The 6,639-nt window shown below is 36.3% G+C and overlaps 1 pseudogene; it reads left to right on the plus strand.

Annotated features, from left to right (window-relative positions):
- Nucleotides 1–4,247: 4,247 nt before the first annotated feature.
- On the plus strand, nt 4,248–4,345 carry LOC145556921 (small nucleolar RNA R71; annotated as a pseudogene).
- Nucleotides 4,346–6,639: the final 2,294 nt, after the last annotated feature.

Genomic DNA, 6,639 nt, shown 5'->3' on the forward strand with positions numbered 1-6,639 from the left:
ACCAAACCTAGTGATGAATACCTTTCACGTCATTTGATTATCGAACAAAGTGAAAGTGTGAAAAGTCTAGTGATGCGGTTGTTTTTAATTAAAATATCCCTCTTTTTGTTTTTGAAAATGTGCTCTATTTATGAAAATAGCCATTCAATTTTAGTTTGGTCCATGATAACGGTCCAATAATAGTGTAGTTGGATTTGGGTTCGAAAAGAGCTTTCCAATGATATATTATAAGCCCAATTCTGATGAATAATGAGGAATTTATGGCAAAAATACTAAATCGGGCCCGAAATGAATTTTATATGCGGCCCAATGACCTAGAGGAGGGCCTATTAATTATTTTTCCTAAAGTTATTCGGATTAATTTTAATCTTCTAGAATATTTAGAAGGTTCTTTTAAATTCTAATGAAATTAGGATTGATAATTATATTTTAAAGAGTTTTACTTGGAATAAAATAAATGTTTTATGATAAACCCGGTTTTAATTGATAAACAAGGAATTTGCTGCCTAATCATATTAAGAAGAGGATTTCGCGTGCAAAGCGCGTTTTATTTCTGACTCAGCACAAGGTGACAAGCCTGTCGCCAGGCGACAAAGTCTAACGCCTGACGCTGGTGCCTGTCGTCTGGCGCTGGCTCCTGTCGTTCGCGACAGGAGGTCTTTTATTTCGAATGGAACTTGATTTCTTTTTTATCGGTTTTCGGACTATTTTTCTATAAATAGGGTCCTTGACCTCCGTTTTCAAATGATTCACAACCATCAACAATCTCTAATTCTCTCTCTAAAGCTAGAAGCTTATTATCTCTCTATTCTTTTTCTAAACCTTTCCCTCAAACAAAATTTCACATTCATTAGTTCTAGACATACCTAGACAAGCTCGAAGTTGCCTTCGCCCTAGACGTGAAAGGTTGATAATTTCTAAGGGTTTGGTCCCAAATCTCTATTTCAATTATTTAAATTAATTGTTTGATTTAATATTATCCTTGAAGTTACTAACGTGTGGATCTTGTTATTAGAAAGAGATACGAGGCATCCAAGTAAGTAATTTAATTACTTTGTTATTCTTTTGATATAGAAATCATGCTTATAATTTTATAATTCCTAGTATCATGTTAGGATGTCTTTATTATTTTCTAATATCATGTATATTTCTGGGATGCTTCCTATTCTTTTCTAATATCATGTTAGTATCATGTTAGGGATAAAGCTTTAATCTTTATTGTTTAGTGACATGCTAGGGTTTGTTATTAATCATGTTAGTATCATGCCTAGGATCTTGCTAATATTATTATGCTTTATTGAGATTGAATATTATTATTATTATTATTATGATGATGATGATTGTTGTTATGTTGCTTGATATTATTATTGTTATTGCTTGATCGCACCTTTTATGCATGTTTAAAGGGAATTTGTACTAGTAATCACGCTTAATAAGATAATGCTTCGCTTCCTTTGCTTAACTTCTTCTCTTAGTGCGTTCATGTATGGGCACAATGATCTTTATCATTCCAAGATTATCGAACCCACTAAAATAACCAGTAACTAAATTCATTTTCAGTGGGTTCAACACTCCAAATTAATGAGAGCACCATAATGAACCCACCAAGTTCATATTTGCTTTAAATTTTAGCACCTCTTTTCCTAACTTACCTCCTACATTACCTTACCCATTCCTCTCAAAATTTAATAATATCGAGCATATTCTTACCAAACACCACGAAAAAAGTTCCCACTACGCTCAAGCTCGCTCGGGATAATCCAACTCCGATGATTACAACCTATTAATCCAAACAACAAGACTAGTGAAATAAAGAAATTTAGAAAGATAGAATCAAGAGAAAAAAGTTAGAAAACCGGGTTGCCTCCTGGGAAGCGCTTGCTTAAGGTCCTAAGCTCGACCCTTCCTCCAAATCACGGAGGGTCAAAAAGCACCACCTTATCCAAAGTGGTGGAAAGGATAAAACCATTGCAAAGCTTGTGCAAAGTCATTCATGAACCATGTCATCTTGAATCATGGATACCAAATCAAACTCTTCGGACTTCAACTTCCTCTTGTATTTCTTAGAAAATCTCTTCTTCTTCCTTGGCCTCTTCTTCCTTGGATCTTTGAGATCCGCATTTTCACCCCTTGAAAAACTATTTTAATCTTCCTTCAAAGAAAGATCAAACCAAAATGGCATCTCAAACTCATCTTCAAGCTTTGATAAATCCTTGTCTTCTTTAGTAACAACCTTGCGTTCAACACTTTTAGGAACTTCATCACAAGCTACAAGCATATTGTTAGTAGAAAACACAAATATAGAATCATTAGCATTCGAACACAAAGAGTTTATGCACATAATTCCTTGCACATAAGATAGAGACTCATGCATTGACTTGAGCTTAAAACTCTCCTTACTATCACCAACACACAAAGTAATCATGCCATCTTTCACATCTATTAAAGCACCCGAAGTTGCTAAGAATTGCCTCCCTAAAATGATAGGAATGTTGTCATCTTCCTTAATCTCAAGCACAATGAAATCTACGGGAATAGTGAACTCTCCTATTTTGAGGGGCACATCCTCGATTCTACCTTTTGGGAACTTAATAGAACGGTCGACCAATTAAAGGGTCATGTTTGTTGCAAAAAGCTCACCTAACTTAAGTTTCTTGAAAACAGAGTAAGGCATGATGCTAACACTAGCACCAAGATCACAAAGTGCATTTTTCAAGGAATGGAGAAATTTCATGGATCTTTCATCTTTGGGGGTAAGTCATTATGGATAAAAGCACTAAAACACTCCCCCAAACTCACCGGTTCAACCGCATTGCAATCTCTCTTACCGTTCAAGATTTCCTTAAGAAACTTAGAATAGTTAGGCATTTCTCCCAAAACATCAGTGAAAGGAATAGAAAGATGGATTTTCCTTAGCATCTCGATAAATCTCCCAATTGTTCATCCAACTTGTACCTATTGAACTTTTGGGGATATGGAAGTCTCGGTTTGAAATCCTCATCTTGTTTCCTCTTTTTCTCAACACTCTTCTCATTAGAATTCTCACTCACCTTGCTAGACTCATCACTCTTCTTTTTCTCTTGAACTTCCTCCTTGCTCACACTTCTTGACAAATTATTCTCTTTTTCCTCACACGAATCACTCATCCTCTCATCTTCCTTAGTTTTCCTAGAAACTCTCTTTTCAAGCACTTTCCCACTCCTTGTGGTGATTGAATACATGGGTTTCTTAGGTTCAACTCCTTGTGAGGGTAAAGAATAAGGAATAGCATTCACACTCTCTTTCAAGGTGTTAGCCAATTGAGATATTTGTGTTTCAATCATCTTATTGTGTGTCCTCATCTCATTAAACTTTTTGTCACTCACCGACATGTAAGTGTTCAAAATCTTGGTTTGGTTCTCGATGATCTCTTCCAAGGTATTCTTGGAATTTGAAGGTTGAGCATAGAAATTCTCACCATTTTCTTAGGTCTTTGGAGCAAATCCGGGTGGAGGTCCCCTTTGTTTGTTATTTTGAAAATTCTCCAGATTTTTATTATTACAATTACCCTAGTTTTGGTATTGGCCTTGATTTTGATTATTATAACCTTGATTGTTATAGTTACCTCGGAAATTTTGGTTTCCTTGGTTTCTATAGCCACCATTGTTATAACTGTCAAAATTCCCTTGTTGGTGAGCATTTCTATTCCCAAATTGTCTTGGACCATCAAACCTTGTTCCATTGTTGTTATTGGAAACAAATTTCACTTGCTCACAATCATTGCTCTCACCTTGATCACAACTCTCAAATGCATGTGGACAATTAGAAGAATCGTGGTCATAAGACCCAAAAACATCACAAAACACACATCCACTTGACATATTATTTGAAGTTGAATTGAAAGAGGAGTAGAGTTAGAAGATATACCTCTCCCCTTATTGTGGGATGGAAGAAAAGGTGTTTGTGAGGAATCACTCTCAAGTTTTGCTTTTATTGAGGTCATCTCCTTTCCCAAATTTGAAATTTGTGAGGACAAGTTATTGATGGCATTGAGATGGTCGATTGAATAGACCGTTGAACAACTCTTGCTCGTCGACTCTCTCTCACCTTCTTGTTAATCCATATGGTATCTCACCACATTCTCAATTAAATCCACACCTTCTTCCTCCGACTTATTCATGATAGGGCCACCGGCACCGGCATCCAAACAAGATTTGCCTTGAGGACTCAATCCTCCATAGAAAATTTGAATGATTAGGTAGGTTGGAATCCCATGATGAGGACATTCTCGTTGGTACTCCTTGTACCTTTCCTACGCCTCATAAAGACTCTCGCTCGGCTTTTGTTTAAAACTTTGAATGAGGGCTCTCACCTTGGTCTTTTTCTTTTAGAGGTAGAAACAGGATAGGAATTCCTTTGTAACTTCATCCCAAGTCCTCAAAGAATTAGGCTTCACCTCCTTGTCCAACCATTCTAAGGCAGGCCCAATAAGTGAGAAGGGAAAAAGCTTTTGGCAGATGAATTCTTGAGAAACCCCGTTCACCTTGATTGTATTGTAATTTTTCTCGAATTCTTTAAGATGGTTGAGAGGGCTCTCATGCTTAGCACCACTATATTGTCGCCTCTCAATCAAAGTGATCATTGCTGGCCTTATCTCAAAATCATTTTCCGGTGTCGTTGGTGGATCAATCCCACTTTCAAATCTATATGCTCCGGGAGTTCCCAGCTCCTTCAATGCTACTCTTGGATTAGCTCCCATGATTTCTCGATCTTCTTCTTCTCTTTCTTGATGAATTTCCTCTCTTGGAGAGCTTGGACTTGAAGAACGATTAGCAACCCTTATCCTTGTTATAGTTCTCTCAATTTCCGGATCAAATGGCACTAGAGTTCGTCCTCTTGCCCTACGCATACAAAAACTCAAAGCAAATATCAATAGCAATCATCATGCCTTCCCCGGCAACGACGCCATTTTTAACGTGGGGTACACCTAGGTCGTTGGGGTCTAGATTTCCCGGCCAAAACAATATTTATAAAACTAAACCAACCCGAGGTAAAGGGTAAGTCTAGGTCGAATCTCAAGGGAAAGAGGGAGTGCTAAGGTCGATGCTAAGCTATTCCGAAAGCTAGGGGGCGGGTTGGTTATACTAATGGGAATCAATTCAATTAAGCTAAATCAAATAGAATTCAATATCAAGCACTAGGGAACTTAGGATCTACATGCTTGCTAACAATCTTGCTAATTCGTGAGGATTCAATCAACAACGCGATGCGAGGGAAAATAGAACAACTCTGAACAAGCAATCATAATCACTCAAAAGGTTATTTCCTATGGCCAAGCTAGATTTCTCTACAAATGACTTCAATAGGAAAATCACAAATCGAGATCAAACGATAATAATAGCACTCAAATAAATTGTTCGTGTCATTGAAATTTATTATGCAATCTAGCATGATCCTAAAGGTTAGTGATGAGTCTATTTTATATATATTTTTATTCCCCGTCCTACGGTCATATTTGTACTTATTTGAGCTTCATGAAGCTATTTTTATTACTAATATACGTTTTCTAGTGCTTTTGTAGAGTTGGTATTATTTTGTAGGAATTTGCAGATTTATAATAATTCCTGAGCTTATTGAGCCACTATGAAGATATTAGAGTCGAAACGTATTTTATGACTATATACTTTAAATCCAAGACCGAGTTAGAGGAATTTAATTTGGTGATTAAGGGCTCATTTAAATGAAGAGGTCCCAAATTAATATCATGATCAAGTTTAGTTAAAAAGAGGAGATTGGGCTCAAAGCTTGAGGATCCAATACCAAGGAGAACACTCGAGCCCGCGCGTGAAGAAGCCCATCTCGCTGCCAGATAGACGGGCTCGATCGGGCTGATGTGTCCAGCAACACGTTAGGCTGCTACAACAGTTCGGCTGTCTTACTTCTTGGGCTTATGCAATTTTGGGCCGGTCACTTGGTTTCGTTTGCTGATAATTGTGTCGGTTTAGGAACTAGTTTTAGTGGGTTTAGGAGTTGTAGTTTGACTTTCTATCAAACTCACTTTCCTATTACTCCATTAGATATTAAAGGAGTAGTAGTACGTAGGTTAGGGGGATTAGCCTTAGATTAGGTAGTTTTAGTTTTATTAATTTGTTTAGTTTTAGTTTTTCTTTTCTTTTTCTCTCTCTCCTCTTAATTAAACTCTTAGAATTATCTCTCTTTTGTTTCTGTCTTTAAACTCTTAGTTTATGCAACTTTATATTTCTTTCTTTTGGTACTATCTCTTCTCTCCTTTATTATTTATTTTCTTTGCTTTGATCCTCATCATGTTTCCTTTAATTACTCTGATTAGTTTAGATTTAATTATGTGTGAGTAGTTTAATTCTAGGGTTTTGGGGAATCCATAATTAATATGAAGGGTTAATTTATTATCGTTGATTATTGACATTGCATGATAATTTCTTATTGGATTGTTTTAATTCTTTACAATTAGATTATGAATCGAGCAGATGTGATTTGATTTAAAAGTATAGCAATATTGAATTGATGAATCGAGCAGATGTTAATTTGATATTAAAGGCTATTTTCAATAGGAACTTATATCTAGTGAATTGCGAGAGCCTGTTAATCATGTTATATATGCAATGTTAATTATCGGTTGAT

The sequence above is a fragment of the Chenopodium album genome, chromosome 8 (assembly GCF_948465745.1).
Source record: "Chenopodium album chromosome 8, dcCheAlbu1.1, whole genome shotgun sequence".
Lineage (NCBI taxonomy): Eukaryota > Viridiplantae > Streptophyta > Magnoliopsida > Caryophyllales > Amaranthaceae > Chenopodium > Chenopodium album.